This window comes from Rhinatrema bivittatum, chromosome 4 (assembly GCF_901001135.1).
Source record: "Rhinatrema bivittatum chromosome 4, aRhiBiv1.1, whole genome shotgun sequence".
NCBI lineage: Eukaryota > Metazoa > Chordata > Amphibia > Gymnophiona > Rhinatrematidae > Rhinatrema > Rhinatrema bivittatum.
In genome coordinates this window covers 22440787-22464040 of record NC_042618.1, presented here as the reverse complement: position 1 = coordinate 22464040, position 23254 = coordinate 22440787, and the positions used below count along the sequence as shown (strand labels likewise).

General features: G+C 48.5%; 1 protein-coding gene across 1 annotated transcript in view; it reads left to right on the top strand.

The window, feature by feature from the left end:
• LOC115089665 (inositol-tetrakisphosphate 1-kinase) overlaps window positions 1-23254 on the top strand; it is a 212500-nt gene that overhangs the window by 129888 nt on the left and 59358 nt on the right. The gene's annotated exons all lie outside the window — the stretch shown is intronic.

Below are 23254 nucleotides of genomic sequence, written 5' to 3'. Positions count from 1 at the left end.
ATCATCGCTTTGTCATGCTGGCTGACCCCCTTTGGCATTGAGGCCAGAGTCTGAGCTGCATCCCGCACACTTGTCATGCGTGACAGACTTGCATCCCCCTGCTTAAGCACCAGGGCAAGCTGTCCCGCAAGAAGTAGAGTGCAAAGGAAGGATGGGACAGAAATGAGAAAAGCGTGCAGGGGTTACTACCCTTAGCAGAAGGCATGGAGATTACTACCCTTAACCAATAAGCCTTGATGCTTTTAACACAACTGCAACACTGCTGCCCGCTTAGACGTCCAGAGAACAGAAATGAAGAACTGCTGGTGCAGCAGTTACTAACCTTAACAGATGCTCCCCGCAGGGGGATAAAGAGGAATTGGATTCAGACAACAACCAAAGGCCCCGACTTCTACGTCTAGGATACCAATACATAGACATAAGGGGAAAAGCGCAGGACTGCTTCTTTGGCCAAGTCCTAAAGGAAACGAAGAAAGCGTGCATGGGGATAAGTTGCTGGTACGGCAGTTACTACCCTTAGCAGAAAGCATGGAGATTACTTCCCTTAACCACTAAGCCTTGATGCTTTTAATGCAACTGAAACATTGCTCCCCGCTTCAACGGCAGGGGAAAAGGGGAATTGGATTCAGACAACAACCAAGAGGGCCCTGATTTCTACAGCCTGGGGTACTGATATGCAGATATAAGGGGAAAAAGCACAGGACTGCTTCTACGGCCAAGTCCATAAGCAAAGCACGTCAAGCAGCGCTGCCTGAATTTTCAAAAAAGCTCATCAGCCAGTAAAAATTGTCACTAGCTGAAATTTTGATAGGTATCATAAGGTTTGGGGATAACTGCACAGAGCGACAGTTACTGCCCTTAAGAGAAATATGGGAGTAACCTGCACAGAGTGGCATTTACTACCTAAAGCTTGCTGGGCAGACTGGATGGACCATTTGGTCCTTTTCTGTCGTCATTTCTATGTTTCTATGGGAACACGCAGAGTGCATCCTTAAGATTTCCCCGCAGACGTGCGGGGGAAGAGGAGGAATGGACTTGCTTGCAGCTGACGTAGGCCCAGCCAGGCGCAGTGGGCCGTGAAAAGGAAAAGCCTTAAGTGCGTCTCTGATTAGCTGAATCTTCGTTATCTTCGGAACAGGTCCAGTGCACACTCATTGTCCTGCCGAGTTGGCTTTGTGAAAGCTGTCACTTGGATTTATACCAGGCTTCCTCCGAAGAAACTAGTGACTTTGACCTTATTCTTACCACTGACCTGTTGCATTGTTGCTCCGGGATTTGTGCCTAGATTAGAATAATTTATTATGTGCGTCTTGCTCCTGCCTTCAGGATGGACCCGCGTGTGGTTTCCTGTAGCGAAAAAAAGCAAATGTGGTACAGTCCAATGGTAAAAACAGAGTTTCTCCATGGAGGGCGTGTTATGAAATGGTGCTAACAGCCTGGGGAATAATCAGGGCATCCGTACTTTAGCTGCAACTTTTTCTGAGACCCTCCCCATGCGTCCGGGAAGAGAAGCTCTCTTCCTCGTGCACCGTATCCACGTCTGGTTCACAGGATGTCCATGGTGGTTACGTAGGACGTGGACGTTACATGCTGTGGCTCCAGCTTACGGACAGTTCTCATGTAGTTTTGTTTGTTTGGGGTTTTTTTTTTGTTATTGTTTATCCTAAAACAGAACCCCATTTGTGGCACTTGGAGACTGGATTTGGTCCATCCCAGGCACCTGTTGGACAGAGGCCGAACTGGTAAACAGAAATAAAATTAGTCTGCTGGGGTTTTGGCTAGAACCAGGATAAGGTGAAGGATGGGGACTGTACTGCTGCTGCTACTACTACTACTACTAGCACCATCACCACCACCACCACCACTTGACATGCGCTGAACACGTAAGAGACAGTCCCTGCTCAGTAGAGCTTACAACCTAAAGAAGGCAAAGAGGCTTTGAGGATGTCATTTATCAAGAGCACGGTTAAAATCAATAAGGCTGGGAGTGGGATAATCAGGAGTTAATATATAATAGGCTGTATGTAGCAGGTTTGGCACTTCCTGTTTGAGTTAATCACGAATATCCTCAGGACAAGGCTATTTTACAGGTGTGTTTGTCAGGGGTCCAGAATCCAGTATTAACTCTCAGTAAATGCTCTATCCGGAGACTGGGGGGGGGGGTATTCTAAAACGCGGTCGCTTTTGGCATTTTACAGCAAAGGGGAAGGGTGTGTGGCAGTTCCTGCGAAGAAACATCCCAGTTTGGAAAAAAAATGGGAGGCGATCCCAGGGAGTTTAAGGCTCTGTGCACCAGCCTGCTAAGATAGCCTGCACTGCAGCGACGTAAACGGATACAGCCTTATCACCGAGCCAGCTCCGGGGGTTTCTCAGCCTCTCCTTCGCACTGTGACGGCGCAGGTTCTGCGCGGCCAGCCTGAAGGGACGTAGCGCTTTGCTGTCATTGGAATTATACTGAGCTCCGTACCCACGAACACAAAATCCAGCGAAACCGAGCCACCTCCCTTTTCTGTCTTGGGCAAAGCGTTTTGGTGGTTCTCAGACCCGCCCCTCGCCTCCCCCCGCCGTTATCAGTGAGCTGCGTACGCCGTAGCGGTGGTGGTCTCTGACAGGGCCCGAGAGGGCACCCATAGTGTTGGGTCTAAGAAAAAAAAATGGAGCTCATTTGTGTTTTTGTTTTTTTTTTGTAACTGTCTCAGAATTGTCGCATTCCTCATCTTTCTCTGGGCTTCCAGCTCAGTCAGAACCGGGTTTGGGATCTGACATTATGAGCTTGTGTTTGTATCTACCGAGATTTTTTGTTGTTGTTTTGTTTTCTACTACTACTACTACTACTTAACATTTCTATAGTGCTACACCCTTCCCTACTTACTCTAGTGCTATGATCCTTGACCAAAGGTGTTGTGGAGGGGGAGGGGTGTCCGTGTCCGGGCACCCCAGACCCTGCAGTCGTACGTCCTAAATCCAGCCACTGGGGGTCGCCTTTTGAGCGACTAGGGTTCCTTCCCTCCCACCCAAGGGCTGTGAACGCTCTCTGCAGCTTCCCTGGCCGATCTTGGGAGTGGAGGACCAGAGCCGGGAATTACCTAGTAAAATGACAGCAGAAAAAGGCGCCAGTGGCCCATCCAGTCTGCCCAGCAAAGTGGGGTTGTTTTTTGTTTTTTTTTACATTTTTTTCTTTTAGGGCAGTAACTGCTGCTCCGTACATTTCCCAGTGCCAGCCGACCAGGAGATGGTTCTTGTGGCTTCTCTTGGAAACAGGATGCTGGGCTTGATGGACCCTTGGTCTGACCCAGCACGGCAATTTCTTATGTTCTGAAGTAACTCTGGCAACCATTATTTTGAGGCCTTGCCAAACAAAGCCCTTGAAATGTTCTTCGGTATCCTCCCAGCGCAGGATAAAGGCGATTTTATTTATTCGGTCTTTCAGTTAGATTGCAGAGCAGGTTTGTTTGTCATAACAGGTTTTTTTTTATTATTAATACGTTAAGGAATAGCGGAATATAAGATTGGTAAGTTATAAATAAAATAAGTTAATTCTTTGGACCTGGTTAAATAAGGGCAGAAGGAAGGAGATGAGACCCTGTAAAGTCCTTACACGTGTGTGTGCGCTATTGATTGTCGCGCTCTCCGAAGTTGCCAGTTTTATGATTTGCTAAATACGGCAGCCTTCCCTTTCTCAAGGCAAAAGGGGAGAGGCAGAGTCGCCTATTAATATGGTCACTTAATGGATTGACAAGTAAATATAGTATCGCCTGACACAGGGCCCGAGGGGTAGATTTTAAAAGCGTTGCTCGCGCAAAAAACGGCCACACTCGCAGGCAGGCGGGCCGTGCGCGGGTAACGCAAATTTTAAGAAGACACGAAGCACGCCCGCACGTACCCTTGCGGGCGTCGAGGATAAGGCGGGTGGAAAAGGGGGCGGGGCATGGGCGTTCCAGGGCAGGGCTGAAGGCTGACGCGCATAACTCCGGATTTTAGAAAAGCCGACCGTGGCGCGCGTCATCCGCGTTTAACTTCGTCGCAGGTCCTGAGGAGGAGCAAGTCTGGAGATCTTGAATTTTAGGGCTTTCAGCACAGCGTGAGGGTTCGGGGGGGGGGGGGGGGGGGACGGGACTTACATGATTAAAAAAAAAAACAAAACCCACAGGGGTCTTGAAGACTTCAATCTCATCAGGACAGACTGGTGGACAAATTGGAAAAACTGGTTTTTCCCCCTCGCGCGAGCAATGTCTTAAAAAGCCTCTGAAACCCCATCGGGAAATACGCGCGGGTCATTCACTCGAGCCGCCTCTTAAGATTACGCGCGTGCACGCATACGCGACGGCAGGGGCATTTTAAATGATAACGCGCGTGCATGATGGGAAATTGCATAGCATCTCGCACTCCGACACGCGCGTCTATGGGCTCACGCGTGTTCCCCTTTTAAACTTAGCCAGTTAATGGGGAGGGATGGTGTTACTGAGTTTAAATCTGTAACCGTTCTCTGTCAAACGCAGGATTAAACTTTGGACCTTTGAAGCTCGTAACGGCTGACATCATTTTGAAAGGTTAATAAAAATAATTTAACGTAAATTTACTCCAAACCCCCCCCCCCCCCCGCCCCCGTGTATCAGTGTCAGCTCTGCAGGCCCGGTGAACAGGAAGTCCAGGATAGTGGGGGTGAAGGCAACGTTGCGTTCGCCAGGCTCCGTTCTCCGTAGCTCCTCTCCCGCTTCCTGGCGACCGTGCGCCCTTAGACGTCCCAGGAATTCTGTTCGTATCCGATCCGGCAGGAAGTCTTTTTTTTTTTTTTTTCTGATATTCCATCTGCCTGAAACTTGTCTAAAAGCAGACGCAGTGACCCAGAAAAAAAAAACAAACTGTGTGGGATTACCAGCAGTGTCCAAAACGGGGACGAACACCTGTCCTATCTCTGACTGATCAGCCCCCTCCAGAGAATTGTAACCCAGCCAAACTGATTGGTGAAAAATCCCGAAATGCAAACACAAAATCCCAAAACAAATGATATTTAAAAGCACCTCAGCATGGCTGTACAGCGGTGCGGGGATGGCAGTATTCTCTGGAAAAGCCAAACTGTGGACAAACCTGATTAAACTTGAATATTATTAGCAACAGGCAGCCATTCATGTTTCTCAACCAACCGGAACACTTAGGGGCAGATTTTTAAAAAATACGCGAGCGCGTACTTTTGTTTGCGCTCCAGGCGCAAACAAAAGTACGCTGGATTTTAGTAGATACGTGCGGAGCCGCGCGTATCTGCTAAAAACCTGGATCGGCGCGCGCAAGGCTATCGATTTTGTATAGCCGGCGCGCGCCGAGCCGCGCAGCCTACCCCCGTTCCCTCCAAGGCCGCTCCGAAATCGGAGCGGCCTTGGAGGGAATCCTCTAACACCCTCCCCTCACCTTCTCCTCCCTTCCTCTACCTAACCCACCCGCCCGGCCCTGTCTACACCCCCCCTTACCTTTCTCCGGGGATTTACGCCTCCCAGAGGGAGGCGTAAATCCCCGCGCGCCAGCGGGCCTCCTGCGCGCCGGGCCGTGACCTGGGGCGGGTACGGAGGGCGCGGCCACGCCCCCGGACCGCCCCGGGCCGTAGCCACGCCCCCGTAGCCACCCCCAAAACGCTGCCGACACGCCCCGAAAACGCCGCGACGACCGGGACCGCCCCCGACACGCCCCCCTCGGAGAACCCCGGGACTTACGCGAGTCCTGGGGCTCTGCGCGCGCCGGTAGGCCTATGTAAAATAGGCCTACCGGCGCGCAGGGCCCTGCTCGCGTAAATCCGGGCGGATTTACGCAAGCAGGGCTCTTAAAATCCGCCCCTTAGAGAATAGCCACTGCTATTAATTGCATCAGTAGCATGGGATCTTCTTAGTGTTTGGGTAATTGCCAGGTTCTTGTGGCCTGGTTTGGCCTCTGTTGGAAACAGGATGCTGGGCTTGAAGGACCCTTGGTCTGACCCAGCATGGCAATTTCTTATGTTCTTATCCTTTGTTGCCTCTCGCTTAGCCAGTTTCTAGCCCAGTCAGTCACTTTAGGGCCCCATATCTAGGGTGTTCAGTTTGTTTATAAGTTGTCTATGTGGAACCATATCAAAGATCTTGCTGAAATCCAAGTACACTACATTTAGCGCTCTTCCCTGATCTAACTCTTGACACCCAGTTAAAGAAATGTATTAGATTCAATTGACAGGACCTAACTCTGGTAACACCTTGCTGCCCCAGATACTATAATCCATTGGATTCCGGAAACTCTGATCCCGTATCCCTGGATTCCAGAAATGCCTGAATTTCTAAAGGGTATTGAGGCTTTAGAAAATCGGATTTAGCATGGATATTTTGCTGCCGACAATGACGCTCTCCCATCCCTTTCATTGGTCTGCAGCCCCTTTGTCCCATCCCCTGAAAGTCAGATACAGCCTCTCGGGGATAATTTCTCCCCCTGTCCTGCAAGTGAGTGAAGCTGCCTTCCAGGCACCCTTACCTCCTGACGCCCAATGTCAGAAGTGGTCACTCCTGGTTGATTTCACACCTGCCCCCTTCCCCCCGCCCCCCTACTCCCTGAACATGTGACAGGCTTCCCCTCTGGGATGAACCCTTCCCAGACCCCCCTCCCCCCCTCCCCACTTACCCACCTCAAAAGTAATTGATGATGGGAACATGGAGTGCCCTTCCATCCTGCCTTACTGGTGTCAACTGAAGAAAGGGTGCCCGATGAGGTCAAACCCATCTTCACCCTGCCCATGTGAGAGAGAAACACACAGGGGCTGGTTTAGCCATTCGGAGGCGAAGAAGGGAGTCCAACGGGAGGGCTAAAGCAAGAAGTTAAGCATCGTCTCCCAAAGTGTAGTGAAGCTTTTGTGTTAGCCTGTGGGTTAATCCAGATCACATGGCTTGAACATGATTTGGGATAACCATGTGAAGACTTGAGCTGGTCTGCATGCATTTGTGTAATGGAGGAATAGCCTAGTGGTTAGAGCACCGGGCTATGAAACCAGGGAAGCCAGGCTTCAAATCTCTCTTCTGCTCCTTGTGACCTTGGGCAGGTCACTTTACCCTCCATTGCCTCAGGTACAAACTTACAGGGTCACTCATCAAAATGCGTTATGGCGTTAACGCCCAAGATAACGGCATAACCCATGCGATAGTCGCGGTACTGCATGGCGCGAACGCAGATTTTTGAAAGGGACAGGATAGGGAAGGCATTTGTGTGGGATTAATGAAAATAAGGGGCATTATCACACTGATAAATAGCGTGCATTACTCTATCGCATGCTTTTAACGCCAGAAATAACTACACCTTTTTCCCTGGCATTGAGCTGTGCAATATGCCCGAAACGGCCATAATGCAATTTGCGCTTGCGTTTCTGGGCTTGGGGAGTGGAGTGGAGAGAGCGCCTCTGGGGAGGCCTTCACAGTATTCAAATATTTATAGCACTATAAGAGGGCCATCTAATAACTCGAGGTGAGGTTTTGGTGGTGGTCTAGGGTTTTGGGGCCAGTTTGATCTGCAGAGTGAGACGTACGAACAGCACAGCACACCTCGGTGAAGATTTGATGTCATTTGGAGTGAGGAAAGTCTCACAGAGATGAGATTAAGCTAAGGCGAGAGAACACTGTGGAAATCTCATCTTTGTGATATTTATAGTGATATAAATAGCTGACTTACCATGAAGGCATTACAAAGAGTGTCTCTTTCTCTCTCCCACACACACATAAGAAATGCCTGTCTGGGCATTTCACAGCCTGCAAAGTGAAAATCTCACGGGCGCGATAAATTTTTACGTGCATTGCGATAAAATATCTGTGCGAAGCGCTAAAATAGCGCACGGTGCGGTAACTGTAAAATTAACATAGCCACGCCCCCTTTGCTTATCACAGGCATTATTCATGCAAACTTTATAGCACTTTGATGAATCTAGGCCTTAGATTGTGAGCCCTCTGCGGACAGGGAAATACCCACAGTACCTGAATATAATTCCATTTTGAAGTGGGTGAAAAGTGTCATCCTAAAAAAAAATTAAGAATAAATAAAATAAATGTGTCCGTAACTCAGCTCATTTAAGTATTCTCTGCGTTAGTTCAGGAATTTTTATTTTTCCTTAACGCTGATGTGTATTACTGTGCATTAAGGCCCTTTTATAAAATAGATCAGCGGGAATCACTGTTGCATGGCTGGAGCTCCCCATCCCCCTCCAAGGGTCCTCCGCAGCACGGCCAGCCCAGGGAACAGACCTGACCTGGAAACTCTAGCTGGGTCCTACCCAGGAGCTGCCAGGGCAGCCTTTACTCTGGATTTCTGTTTCAGGATTTCAGCACTTCTGGACATAGGTTATGTCTTAATTGAGCATGCATCATGGACCTTTATTTATTAGAAACATAGAAACATAGAAACATAGAAATGACGGCAGAAGAAGGCCGAATGGCCCATCCAGTCTGCCCAGCAAGCCTCACACATTTTTTCTCTCATTCTTATCTGTTACTCTTAGCTCCTTGTTCTATTCCCCTTCCACCCCCACCATTAATGTAGAGAGCAGTGATGGAGCTGCATGCAAGTGAAATATCTAGCTTGATTAGTTAGGGGTAGTAGGGGCAGTAACTGCCGCGATAAGCAAGCTACACCCATGCTTATTTGTTTTACCTAGACTATGTTGTACAGCTCTTGTTGGTTTTTTTTTACTTCTCCCCTGCTGTAGAAGCAGAGAGCCATGCTGGATATGCATTGAAAGTGAAGTATCAGGCACATTTGGTTTGGGGTAGTAACCGCCGTAACAAGCCAGCTACTCCTCGCTTTGTGATTGCGAATCCTTTTTTTCTTCACCCCTGTTGTTGAAGCTATGCAGGATATGCGTGAAGCATCAGTTTTTTGTTTTTGTTTTATTTTTCCCCCTGCCGTTGTTTGTTGTTTGTTTGTTTGTTAATTTTTTTTTCCCCTGCCGTTGAAGCAGAGAGCTATGCTGGAAATGCGTGATGTATCAGTCTTTCTCCCATGCCGATGCAGCAGAGAACCATGCTGGATATGCATGGAAAGTGAAGTATCAGGCACATTTGGTTTGGGGTAGTAACCGCCGTAACAAGCCAGCTACTCCCCGCGTTTTGAGTGCGAACCCTTTTTCTTCTCCCTTGCCGTTGTAGCAGAGAGCTCTGCTGGATGTGTGAAGTATCAGTTATTCTTCTCCCCTGTCATTGAAGCAGAGAGCTATGCTGTATATGCATTGAAAGTGAAGTATCAGGCATATTTGGTTTGGGGTAGTAACCGCCGTAACAAGCCAGCTACTCCCCTCTTTGTGAGTGCAAATCCTTTTTTCCATTACCTCTTGCTGTTGAAGCTTAGAGCGATGTAGGAGTCACAGTAAGCATGTGTATGTTTATTTAATAAGGGTATTGTGTCAATAGCCATCATTCTGGCGAGTCACCCACTCTTCATTGGCGGCCTCTTGACTTTATGGATCCGCAGTGTTTATCCCACGCCCCTTTGAAGTCTTTCACAGTTCTGGTCTTCACCACTTCCTCCGGAAGGGCATTCCAGGCATCCACCACCCTCTCCGTGAAGAAATACTTCCTGACATTGATTCTGAATCTTCCTCCCTGGAGCCTCAAATCATGACCCCTGGTTCTGCTGATTATTTTCCTACGGAAGAGGTTTGTCGTTGTTTTTGGATCATTAAAACCTTTCAAGTATCTGAAAGTCTGTATCATATCACCTCTGCTCCTCCTCTCCTCCAGGGTGTACATATTTAGATTCTTCAATCTCTCCTCGTACGTCATCCTATGAAGATCCTCCACCTTCCTGGTCGCCCTTCTCTGTACCGCTTCCATCTTGTCTTTGTCTTTTTGTAGATATGGTCTCCAGAACTGAACACAGTACTCCAGGTGAGGCCTCACCAAGGACCTGTACAAGGGAATAATCACTTCCCTTTTCTTACTTGATATTCCTCTCTCTATGCAGCCCAGCATTCTTCTGGCTTTTGCTATCGCCTTGTCGCATTGTTTTGCTGTCTTCACATCATTAGACACTATCACCCCAAGGTCCCTCTCCTGCTCCGTGCACATCAGCCTTTCCCCCCCCATCGAGTACAGTTCATTTGGATTTCCACTCCCCATATGCATGACTTTGCACTTCTTGGCACTGAATCTCAGCTGCCATATCTTAGACCACTCTTCCAGTTTCCTTAGATCCCGTCTCATTCTCTCCACTCCTTCCGGCGTGTCCACTCTGTTGCAGATCTTAGTGTCATCCGCAAAAAGACAAACCTTACCTTCTATCCCGTCCGCAATGTCGCTCACAAAGATATTGAACAGGACCGGTCCCAACACCGATCCTTGCGGCACACCACTTAAAACCGCTCTCTCTTCAGAGAAGGCTCCATTTACCATCACACATTGTTTTCTGTCCGTCAACCAATTTGCAATCCAGGTCACCACCTCGGCACTCACTCCCAAGCTTCTCGTTTTATTCACCAGTCTCCTGTGCGGAACCGTATCAAAAGCTTTGCTGAAATCCAAGTAGATGACATCTAGTGCTCTTCCTTGATCCAATTCCTTGGTTACCCAGTCAAAAAAGTCAATCAAATTTGTCTGACAGGATCTTCCCCTGGTGAATCCATGCTGCCTCTGGTCCATCAATTCTCCAGACTGTAGATAGTTCACTATTCTCTCTTTCAGCAGTGACTCCATTACTTTTCCCACCACCGAAGTGAGGCTAACCGGTCTGTAGTTGCCTGCCTCTTCCCTGTTCCCACTCTTGTGAAGCGGGACCACCACCGCTCTTCTCCAATCACTCGGCACCACTCCCGTTTCTAGGGATCTATTGAACAGGTCACACAGCGGACCCGCCAGAACATCTCTGAGCTCCCTCAATATCCTTGGATGAATCCCATCAGGCCCCATGGCTTTGTCCACTTTCAGGTTCTTTAGTTCTTCCCACACATTTTCTACTGTAAAAGGATTTTCATCTATTCCCCTTCCCTCCAGTTTCTTGTTGTTTAGAGATGGTCCTTCTCCAGGGTCTTCTTTAGTGAACACAGAGCTGAAGTATTCGTTTAATATTTCTGCCATTTCTTCGTCTCTCTCTACACATTGATCATTACCACCTTTCAATTTCACTATACCACTTTGGACCTTTCTCTTTTCGCTGATGTATCTGAAAAATGTTTTGTCACCATTTTTTATCTCCTTGGCAATCCTCTCTTCCGCTTGACTCTTTGCCAACTTGATTAATTTCTTTGTCTCCCTCAGTTGATACAAATATTCTTCTTTGTGCTCCTCCCTTTGGGATCCTTTATATTTCTTGAATGCTGTTCTTTTAGCTTTAATTTTGTCAGCCACCTCCATTGAGAACCAGATAGGTTTCAGTTTTCTTTTGCTTTTCTTTACATTTCTAACATATAGAGCAGTTGCCTTGGTGATTGCTCCTTTTAGATTGGTCCACTGCTGATCCACATCTCTCTCGTTCTCCCATCCTTTAAGTTCTTCCTCCAGGTAGTTCCCCATTTCCTCAAAGTCTGTGTTTTTGAACTGTAAAACTCGGGTCTTTGTGGTTCTTTTCCCTATTATTTTAGTGATATTAAACCATACCGTTTGATGATCACTGCTGCTGAGGTGGGCGCCCACCTGGACATCTGAGACATTATCTGCATTAGTGAGCACTAAGTCGAGTATAGCTCCTTCTCTCGTGGGTTCCAACACCATTTGTTTGAACAAAGATACTTGCATGGCATCCACTATCGCTCTACTATTTTTAGTTTCTGCAGATGGGATTTTCCAGTCTACATCTGGCATATTAAAGTCACCCACGATCACCACTCTTCGGTGTTGTGATGCGGTCGGTGCTTGATATGTTGTGTGAAGGGTGAAGCGTTGGTGCCATGTACACGAGTTTTGGTAAAACCCTTTCAGAGAGACCTTTTTTTTTTTTTGGCTGCTATCTCGGGGTGCTGCAGTGGTCCATTTTCAGACTATTTGCTTTGGGACAGATACCTGTGGACTTGGCACCATGTATCAAAGGCAAAGTACACCTGTGCTGAGGCTTTGTAACTTGTCTGCTTTTTTTTTGTGTGTGTGGGGGTGTGTGTGTGTGTGTGTGTGTAGATTTTTCTTTTTAATGGAAGATAACGCGCATGGGACTTTGAAAATGCGATCCGTACGCGTTTATTTTCTGGTCCCGCCCAAAACGGGACCCCGGGAATGCCTCCCCCTAAATGTGTCCAAAGTGCTCGCCTCGGGCAAGCTTCGCATGTAACTTTTAGCTGTATCATGGGAGCGGAGCAATCAGACGGCCAATTTATTTTTATCCTTATGAATGGCTTTAAGAACCGTTCTGTAAAATGCAGTTTGGTTTTGAATTTCATGTATTATAAGTTTTGCATACGTTTCCCTGGAATAAAAATCTCAGTAGGGGCTTTCCAGTTTTGAAAAATCCTCCTTATGTGGTTGCTTCTTTGTTCAGTGTCTTGTAAGCCTTTGTTTTTTTTCTCTGTGGTCATTGCTACCTGATCTGCTCTTTGACTTCCATTCATGTGTGCCTGATTCTTACAGCATGTCTCCTCCTTTTTTTTGCAGATGATGGGTTTGGTGTGTTCGTTCCGTATATAGAACGAATGTGCTGGGTTCATTTGCCACACTTTTATGGTTGTAAAACTAACTTGCCTTTTTTTTAATTTTTTTTATTAAATGACTAATGTATCTCTTGGCTGACGTGTCAGAACTGGCTGTACACCAATCAGAGATGTCCGGTCTAGTCAGGGCCTCCTTTTGTGTGTTTGTTTATAGAATTTATAGCCTGCTGATCCACAAATCTCAGCAGAGAACAGGTAAACATACATAATATCGTATCACATAGAGCAAAGCACACAGACAGTATAAAGATGTTCTTGGCCTAGTACAGAGTCAGTCTAATCTAAAGCTCATGAAAAATAATTCAGCATCCTCACCAAAGCCATCTAAGCTCCCCACATCGATTCTCGGGATGTCCTTCTGCCCTGATAAGCAGAAGACTTGTCTTCTTTGCCAACTGTGGACACTTAGTACCTTCCTCCACCTGTTCATGTAGGCTACTGCAATGCTGCTATCACTGGACGCCAGCTGCCAGATGTGTCTGCGGTACCTGCTCAGATACCGAGCACCCTGAGGGTGATCCCCCTCACGCGATTTCAGCTTTTCCTGCTTTTCTGCGTCCCCTCAGGTGTAGGACTATGGAATTTGTCGTCCGTGACCTTTTTTTTAAAATACAGTGAGATTAATACTTAATGTATGATATCGGAATCCAATAGGATGATCGTCTTTCTGGTACACAGGAAGCAGCTTACGTGTGCTGGATGTACCATTCTAAGATTACAGCAAAGGCTGAGTCACCTGTCCCTGTCTCAGTATTTTTCAGGCATTTTCATGCTTGCAGATTGGGTGTTGTATGTTCGGAGAAGGCAGAGGACTGGGTGAGTGTATTTTATTGCCAGATGTGTGAATATAATTGACATATTATAGACCTCCAAGGCGGTATTCTACAAACAAAAAGGTTGCCGTTTATATAAGCGACAGCATTTGCAAGCACGGATACCTTTCAGAAATGCCATCCTCCTTTCTCCTTCACTTCCGAATCTCATCTGAGCCCTGCATGGCTGTGAATTTTTAAATTTATTCATGAGAATTATTCCAAGCCATGTCTGGGCCCTTGTTAATGGCATTGGGCTGGATTGTGAGTGTTTGACTTAAAATGCCGCTCTCTGACCTTCCAGAAGAGGATCAGCTGTGAGCGCGGCTTCATTTTCCTGCCACGTGCCCAGCCGTGACTCGGGGAGGGGGGGGTGGTTACAACTCCAGTCCCTCGCAGCCGCCTCAGGTGTTGCTGTCCCTTCTGCCACCAGGTGATGGCAGTTTAAAAATTCAGCAGTGACCCCCATCCCTGATGGGCCAAGCACATCAGAAGCTAGAACCAGGACAGAGCTCAGAAACAATTGCAACTACTTTCGCCTTGAAAATTGGGTCAGTGTTAATAGGTAAAATGTACCAGTGGTCCTTGAACATTTTAAAACTATAAACTTTCCCAAGCCTTGACTCTGGCAGCCCAAGAAGCTCTCATCTCTGCATTTTACTGAGTGCGTGTTCTGGCAGGCTGCACGTGAAGGGTTTCTTTAATGTTTGGGGTGGGACCTATCATTTCAAGAACTCATTTTTCTTCATTTGCAAGGGTTGAAGAAAAAAAAACAAACCTGAGTACCTTTGCAGAAGCTTGCGCTGAAGACCGTGCTGCTGGTTCAGCTCCCCTGTTAGTGCTGTTTTCCCTCTACTTAATGATCAGGCTTGTACACTGAGCTGGTGCTTAAGTGTATAAGCAGAGCAGCTGCTCTGAATTAGAGCATCATTTGCTTTGGAAATGTTCCAGCTTTGCTTTTTATTTAACCCTGCTGGGCAGCGATAAAAATCTCCTAAAGTCTGTTACTAACTGCAGAAGCCCTTTTGGGATTCTTGTTTTAACCTGTAACTCTAAGAGACACATTGAAAATGTGGCATTCCTGTGATACCAAGAACTGGCTGAGAAATCGGCTTGCATAACTGTTGAACGGTGACAGATCCTTTGCACGCCCGTTTTCTGGCAGGGTGGAGTCTTCAGATGGTCCTTGGTCCGCTTGTATCGCCTGCCGCAAATGCTGAAGGCCAAGGGAACAGGTTCACCCCATACCCCTACTTTTTCACGATTATGCACAGCATGCATTCTCACAGGAGGACAAGCAGGATGGTAGTCCTCACATATGGGTGACATCATCAGGATGGAGCCCAATCACGGAAAACTTCTGTCAAAGTTTCCAAAAACTTTGACTGGCCCCTACTGGGCATGCCCAGCATGGCACTAACCCTGCAGCCAGCAGGGGTCCCCCTTCAGTCTTCTTTTCTCCGCGCAGCAGTAGCCTCGCGGTAAAGGAGCTCTGAAGAGATTCCTGACAGGAATTTTCCTCACAGAATTACTAAAAGTTATTTGCCCCATAGGGGTCCCTCCTCTAACTTTTCTCAGTCCGCAGTACTCCGGTAAGTTTTTACCCGTTTTTCCATCGATTACCGTCGAGTTTGGCCCTTGCGGCCTACTGGCCGTCGACCGTACCGCGGCTCGATTTTTTCCATGGCCATGGCGTCGGGGTTTCGTCGGTGCCCGGACTGTACCCGCACCATGTCTATCACAGACCCCCATAAAGTCTGTGTGATGTGCCTAGGACGCGAGCACGATGTCTTGACCTGCACCAAATGTGCCCTAATGACACCGAAGGGTCGCAAGGCCAGAATGGGGAAGATGGAACTTCTCTTCCGAGCTCAAACCCCGACTCCGTCCATAGCTTCGTCAGAACTGGTACCGTCCACTTTGCGCCAGCATCGACCACCGACCGGTGACCGACCGCCATAGACGACTTCTCGGCCATCGACACCCTCCACTCCCCCTCAGGATCGAGGGGATGGCAGGGAGAAACATCGCCATTGACACCGTAAGACTCGGACCATCGAGGGAACGAAATCATCGACCTCGCCATCGTCCGAGCTGCTGTCGAAGAGACCCCGTCCAGGAAAGGCACCGACCATTCCTGTAACCGAATCACCGAGGCAACCCTCACCTGATTGGGGATCGGGAGCCGCGACTCCGCCTTTAACGGTGGTCCCTCCGGCTATGCCTCTGCCTCCTTCTTCTGTACTGGAGCCGGGGATGCTTGCTCCAGGTCTCCGAGAAGAACTGGACCGGATGGTTCAGGAGGCCATCAACAAGGCGATGCAACATCTTCAGGTTCCTCCGGCACAGACACCAGCATCATCTGTGGAACCGACCATCAACCTGATTCCGGCAGCGCTAGCACCGCTGCTTTCCAGGATGGAAGTGCTTATAACCGCCTTTCCTCCGATGGTTCCCGGGGCTCCGATGCCCTCCCCATTGACTGCATCATCGGGAGGAGAAACACCGTTTCGCATCCCTCCATCGGGAGTTCTGCCTCAGCCATTGATGCCGATACGTCCACCGACCCATCCATCGGTGCCGATACGTTCGGCGCCACAGACTCATCCATCGATGCCTGCACCAGTGCCTTCGATGCCATCATCGGTGCCTCCGATAATTCCTTCGATTCCTTCGGAGTCTAGACCAGGACCTTCAGGTCTTCAATCACCCTGTCCCCCTCTAGTTCCTAGAGGAGCAGGTGCTGATCCTTACGACATCTTGGGTGATGACCCTTCAACAGACACCAATGATTTACCTTCACCACCTTCACCCACTGAGAGCAGGAAGCGTTCTCCTCCAGAGGACCTCTCCTTTATAAATTTTGTGAAGGAAATGTCTGAATTGGTTCCCTTCCAATTGCAGACTGAGCAGGATGATAGGCACCAGATGATGGAATTGCTCCAATTCCTGGATGCCCCCAAGGTAATCACCTCTATTCCCTTCCATCAGGTCCTTCTTGATCTTCTTAAGAAGAACTGGGAACATCCTGGATCAATTGCTCCAGTACATAGAAAAGCTGACACTACCTATTTGGTACAATCAGCCCCAGGTTTTCAAAAATCTCAGCTTGATCACCACTCTGTCGTTGTAGAGTCTGCACAAAAAAGGGCGAAGAGGTCAAAACCTTATTCATCTGTTCCTCCTAGAAAGGAACAGAAGTTCCTAGATAACATTGGTCGCCGAGTATTTCAAGGGCCCATGCTCATCTCCCGAATTTCAGCCTACCAGCTTTATATGACCCAATATAACAGGGTCATTTTTAAGCAGATACAGGATTTCTCAGACTCCCTGCCTCAACAATTTCAAGAACAATTACAAACCCTAGTCAACAAGGGTTTTGAGGCAGGCAAGCATGAGATTAGAACATCTTATGACATTTTTGACACGTCTACCAGAGTGTCTGCAGCTGCCATTTTGGCGAGGCGGTGGGCCTGGCTCAAGTCTTCTGAACTTTGCCCGGAAGTACAAGACCGGTTATCTGACCTGCCTTGTGTCGGAGATAATCTGTTTGGCGAGCAGATTCAACAGACGGTGGCAGAATTAAAAGACCATCATGAGATGCCTTCTGACTTCTCCTCAAAACAGCCTTTCAGAAAGGACTCTTAAGAAGTCATTCCTCCGCCCGAAGAAGTCTTACCCACCACCATCCAGATCTCGTGCTACGAGACATTATCAAAAACCGCAGTCTCGTCACGCCCGAAAACAAAAACCACAAGCAGCTCCTCAACCAGGACCTGCATCAGGTGTTTGACTTCCATTTAGAGAGCAGCAGCCAGATTCCTCTGTCGCACATACCAGTAGGAGGTCGATTGTGCCACTTCCACAACATGTGGCATTCAATCACATCCGACCAATAGGTATTAGCAATCATTGCTCAGGGTTACCATCTGAACTTTCTCGCCCTACTACCAGACTCCCCACCTCTACAGACGTGGAGAACATCCGAACACTCCATTCTTCTGGATCAAGAGGTTTCCCTCCTTCTCCAGTCAAGAGCAATAGAACCCGTTCCATACTCTCAGCAAGGCCTAGGGTTCTATTCCCGGTACTTCCTAATCCCCAAAAAATCGGAAGGTGTCCGTCCTATTCTAGACTTACGGGCCCTCAACAAGTATCGTCAACGAGAAAAGTTCAAGATGGTCACCTTGGGATCGCTTCTACCTCTTCTACAAAGAAGAGACTGGCTCTGCTCTCTGGACCTCCAGGACACCTACACCCACATTGCGATAACTCCAGCTCATCGCAAGTACCTGAGGTTTCTAGTAGGCCCCAAGCACTATCAATATCGAGTGATCCCGTTCGGCCTAGCGTCTGCGCCACGAGTCTTTACCAAATGCCTCGTAGTTGTCGCAGCCTTCCTCAGAACCCAAGGTGTCGACGTCAACGCCTACCTGGACGATTGGTTAATCAGGGCTCCCACTCAACAAGCTGCTCTGTCGTCCCTCAATCTAACCTTACACACTCTAATTTCGCTAGGATTTCTCGTCAATTACGAAAAGTCCTACTTAGTCACATCTCAAACCTTATCGTTCATTGGGGCAGACTTGGACACCTTACAGGCAAAGGCTTTCCTACCTCGACAACGAGCACTGACTCTTGCGTCCCTTGCTCACCAGTTGCAGTCTCAGCACTCAGCGACTGCATGCCAATTTCTCGTCATCCTGGGACACATGTCGCCCTCAGTCCATGTCACACCAATGGCCCGCTTGGCCATGAGACTCATGCACTGGACTCTGAGGTCTCAATGGACTCAAGCTATTCAGCCTCTGTCGGCCATTGTCCGCATCACCGACTCACTCCGACTCTCTCTCGCCTGGTGGAAAAATCAGACCAATCTCCTCCAGGGATTGCCCTTCCAGGTTTCAAATCCTCAAATCATTTTCACCACCGATGCGTCCAGCCTCGGGTGGGGAGCCCATGTAGCCGATCTGCAGACACAAGGCTCTTGATCTCCAAAGGAAGCCAAACACCAAATAAATTTCCTGGAACTTCAAGCAATCAGATATGCTCTCAGGGCCTTTCAGGATCGCCTCTCAAATCAAGTCATCCTGATTCAGACGGACAACCAGGTGGCAATGTGGTACATCAACAAACAGGGAGGCACAGGCTCCTTCCTTCTGTGTCAGGAAGCTGCGCAGATTTGGGCGGAAGCTCTCTCCCATTCAATGTACCTCAGGGCCACCTGGTTACCGGGAGTGGACAATGTGCTGGCAGACAAGCTGAGTCGCGTCTTTCAACCGCACGAGTGGTCTCTCAACCCTTGGTAGCAACCTCCATCTTCCAAAAATGAGGATATCTTCGGATAGACCTCTTTGTGTCCCCACAAAACCGCAAAGTGGAGAACTACTGCTCTCTCATTCACAGCAAACACTCTAACCCAGAGACACATTCTCCCTGTCTTGGGCAACCGGTCTGCTCTACGCATTCCCTCCACTTCCTCTTCTCTCGAAGACTCTCGTGAAGTTACGTTAGGACAAGGGAACCATGATTTATTTATTTATTTATTTAAAGGCTTTTATATACCGGAGTTCATGCACTAGTGCATACCACTTCGGTTTACACAGAACAAGGAACAGAAAATTACATCAAACAGATTGAACAATTAAACAAATATACAATTACATCCAACGATTGGGTATAAATAACATGGCTAACTTAGTAGGAACTTAGAGTTTGAGGTAAAGGAGAGAAATAGTACCAAGTGGTAACAGAACAATGTTAATAGCTAAATAATAAATATAAATAGTAAATACAAATTCTTATGATCCTGATAGCACCTCACTGGCCACGCCAAGTGTGGTTTCCAATACTTCAGGACCTCTCCATTCGCAGGCATATTCCCTTGGGAAAGGACCCGCTTCTGATCACTCAAAACGACGGGTGCCTAGACATCGCAATCTTCAAGCCTTGTCCCTGACAGCATGGATGTTGAAAGGTTAATCCTTCAGCCACTAAACCTTTCTGAGCCAGTTTCCCGTGTCTTGATTGCTTCACGGAAGCCTTCCACGAGAAAAGCTTACTCTTACAAATGGAAAAGGTTCACGTCATGGTGCTCTTCTCAGTCCCTTGATCCCTTTTCCTGTCCAATCCCGAAATTTCTGGACTATCTCTGGCATCTATCACAGTCAGGTCTTAAGACTTCCACCATTAGAATGCATGTCAGGGCAGTAGTCGCCTTCCATAAAGGTGTCGGGGATGTCTCTATATCAGTACACTCCCTTGTAACACGTTTTTTGAAAGGCTTGCTCCAAATCAAGCCTCCGCTACCTCCTCTGGCCCCTTTTTGGGACCTTAATCTAATTCTGGGTCGGCTCATGAAACCAGCTTTTGAGCCTCTTCACTCTTGTGACCTTAGATATCTCATGTGGAAAGTGATTTTCCTTTTGGCTATCACTTCAGCTCGCAGAGTTAGTGAATTGTAGGCTCTAGTTACCTATCCACCTTACACTAAACTTCTGCAGGACCGGGCAGTACTCCGTACTCACCCGAAATTCTTACCTAAGGTAGTTTCGGATTTTCATCTTAATCAATCCCTCATACTACCTACCTTTTTTCTCAGACCCCATGCCAACCCAGGGGAACAGGCTCTGCATACCCTTGACTGTAAATGGACTCTAGCGTTTTACCTAGACCGTACAGCTACCTACAGGGAAAACACTCAATTGTTTGTCTTTTTCCACCCTAACAAGTTAGGGAAGCCTGTGGGTAAGCAAACTCTCTCCTCCTGGTTGGCAGACTGCATAACCTTCTGCTATCAGCAAGCGGGCATTCCATTCCTACGATCGGTGCCGCTTCCTGACATTTGTAGGGCTGCCATTTGGAGTTCTCTCCACACCTTTGCAGCCAACTATTGCTTGGACAAAGCCGGAAGACAAGATTCCATCTTCGGCCAGTCTGTCCTTCATAACCTATTTACAAAGTGACGTACCAACACCTTTCCGCCTGCCCGATGGGGTTCAGGATGCCCTCTACCAAATTCCGCCCCAGTTGTTGTGCCTGTTGCACGCCTTTGGGTACATTTGATGCATGTTTGGACATCCTCAGCTCAGTACTCACCCATATGTGAGGACTACCATCCTGCTTGTCCTGTGAGAAAACAAATGTTGCTTACCTGTAACAGGTGTTCTCACAGGACAGCAGGATGTTAGCCCTCACGAAACCCACCCGCCCGCCACCCCGCGGTGTTGGGTTCGTAACATTTTGTGAGTTTATTTTTCGGCACTGCCTGTAGCTTTCAAATAAGACTGAAGGGGGACCCCTGCTGGCTGCAGGGTTAGTGCCATGCTGGGCATGCCCAGTAGGGGCCAGTCAAAGTTCTGGAAACTTTGACAGAAGTTTTCCGTGATTGGGCTCCATCCTGATGTCACCCATATGTGAGGACTAACATCCTGCTGTCCTGTGAGAACACCTGTTACAGGTAAGCAACTTCTGCTTTTCAGTGAAAATGTAAGCCCTGGCAGGATCCCTGGACCATGACTCATCAGCGGAGAGCGAAAACGGAGCTGAGTCGAAATGAAAGTCGGGTCTCTGGCCAGAGAAGAAAATGGCAATCCCCACAATGGTTTTTTTTGTTTTGTTTTTTTTAAAGCTTCGAAATATTTTCGTGGTGGGCCCATCCATTCTACACATTTTCCCTGATTGATGCAGTAACGCACACCTTAAATGATCTCAGCTCTACCGTCCTGTGCTGCACTCACACCCCTGGGCCTCTTCCATGTCTTTCCAAAAACCGTTTTCCTCCATTGCACTTTCCTCTCCTTTTTTACCCCCCTTTTCCTCTTCTCCTCTCCCACTACCTCTGCTGCATGGGGTGCCCCCCCCCCCCTTCATACTATCACACCTCTGACCTCCTTGTTCTGGGATCTCTTCTCTACTAAAAACCACGTGCCCTCCACCTGGTATTTGAACCTGAGGAGGGGGAGAGCGCTTCACAGCCAAAATGGCAGCAGCCTCAGGCGGAACACGCGGGCACCTTATCCTGAAAGGGGGGGGGGGGGCGCATATTAAGGAGCAGCTTCCCTTCGCATCCCGCAAAGGCCACGCAAAGCCCCCTGAATACACCGAGACAACTCTCGCTTTCATTCTCTGTCACGCCACCGTTTCTTCTCACCTTTCCCTTTACCCTCCACTCCCCCACGCTGCGAGTTTCTTCTTCCCTTCTCTCTTCCTTTCCATTCTCTCTCTTTCCTCCTCTCCCCTTCATTTCACTCCCCCTCCTGCGTCTGAGTCATCCGGCAGGTTTGGTCGGTCGGAGGGCGCTGTAACCCGAGCGTGTTTGCTCTGACTCGGGGTTTTCTGTGGCTGCCGGAGCCGGGAAGCCGATCCCCGGGGCTCCGGTGACTCTGCTTTTCTCCTGAACTCTTGTGATTTGCCCGCATCCTGGTGGCGCTGGCCCCCGCGGCTTTCTCTGGTATTTGCCTGTAATGGATGACGGCTGGTGCCAGGGGGAGGACAGAGGGCGGAGCGGGCTCTTCGGTTTTCGTATTTTTATTATTTTTTTGTTTGTTTGTGGGAACACCTCGGTGCAGCCTGTGCTGGAAGGCTGGCGGTACGGTTCCTGCGCAGCCTGATTTCTTACTTACACACAGCAGAGACGCCCGCCTGCCGCCCCCTCATCCCTGAGACATTCAGCTGCCCTGATGTAGGGCCTGAACTAGCTGTGGTTCAAAACAGGAGCACTGCTTTGAGGTTTGCAGCACAAACATAAAACGGAGAGCCGATTCCTCTAGACCCCCACCTCTCTCCCCCCACCCCTTTTCCTTGCACTGATGATTATGTCAGACGATAGTGGTGGCTTCCTTGGAGGCTGTTTTTTTTTAAGGTTCCCACATATGTGTCTAGGGGGGGTAGGATGCGCCAGCTGACATGGTCTAGGGGTATCATCACCTCTACCTGATCTAGTTCAGGCACCCCCCAAATGGAGGTATTTACAAATTTGACACCTTCGTGGCTGCTGCTATCTCAGACAAACAGGCTGATACAGTAACAAATGCGACGCACGCCTGGCACCTCTCCTGGGTGCGCGATTCTGTATTTAAATGAGACGGTTCGCTAATGAGGAGGCGCAAAGGACAATAGCGCGTCTCTAATGCCTCCTTATTAGCGATAGAGGTGGCTGTCAGCGGGTCCCGACAACCGATGCTCTATTTTATTGGCGTCGGTTTCCGAAACACCCCCCCCCCCCTCCGACAGCCATGGAAAACGGACGCCGGTAAAATTGAGCATCTGTTTTGCTAACCACTGACCAGCGGGCAGATTTTTTTTTTGTAAGTTTGGTTCCTCCGACTTAATACCACTAGGATAGTAAGTCGGAGGGTGTACAGAAAACAAGTATTTTCTGCTTTTTTGTACACTTTTCCGGGTTGCTCAGAAATTAACACCTGCCCTTGGGTAGGCGTTAATTTCTGGGCGTAAAAAGTGTGGCTTGTATAAGGGGTAATAGACGCACGTCGGAAATGCGCGGCCAATTGCAGGTTAAACAGTGCGCTCGGCTGAGCGCGCCTTACTGTATCGGCCTGAAAGTATTTGAACTGTAAGGTGATATTGACTAGAATATAAGCTCCACTGAGCAGGGACTGTATCTTATGTGCATCGGCCTGTGTCTAGTACTGCTTTAGCAATGATTATTAGCAGCATTATTAGAGGATTTGTAAGAAAGAGGTTAAGGAAAAGCCGATGAAATGTGGGGTGAGTTTGAGGGAAGGAGGGTATGGACTGCAGGGAAATCATGGGATGGCATTGGGATGGGAGGGGGGGTAAGGGGGCTGCAGATGCACAGGAC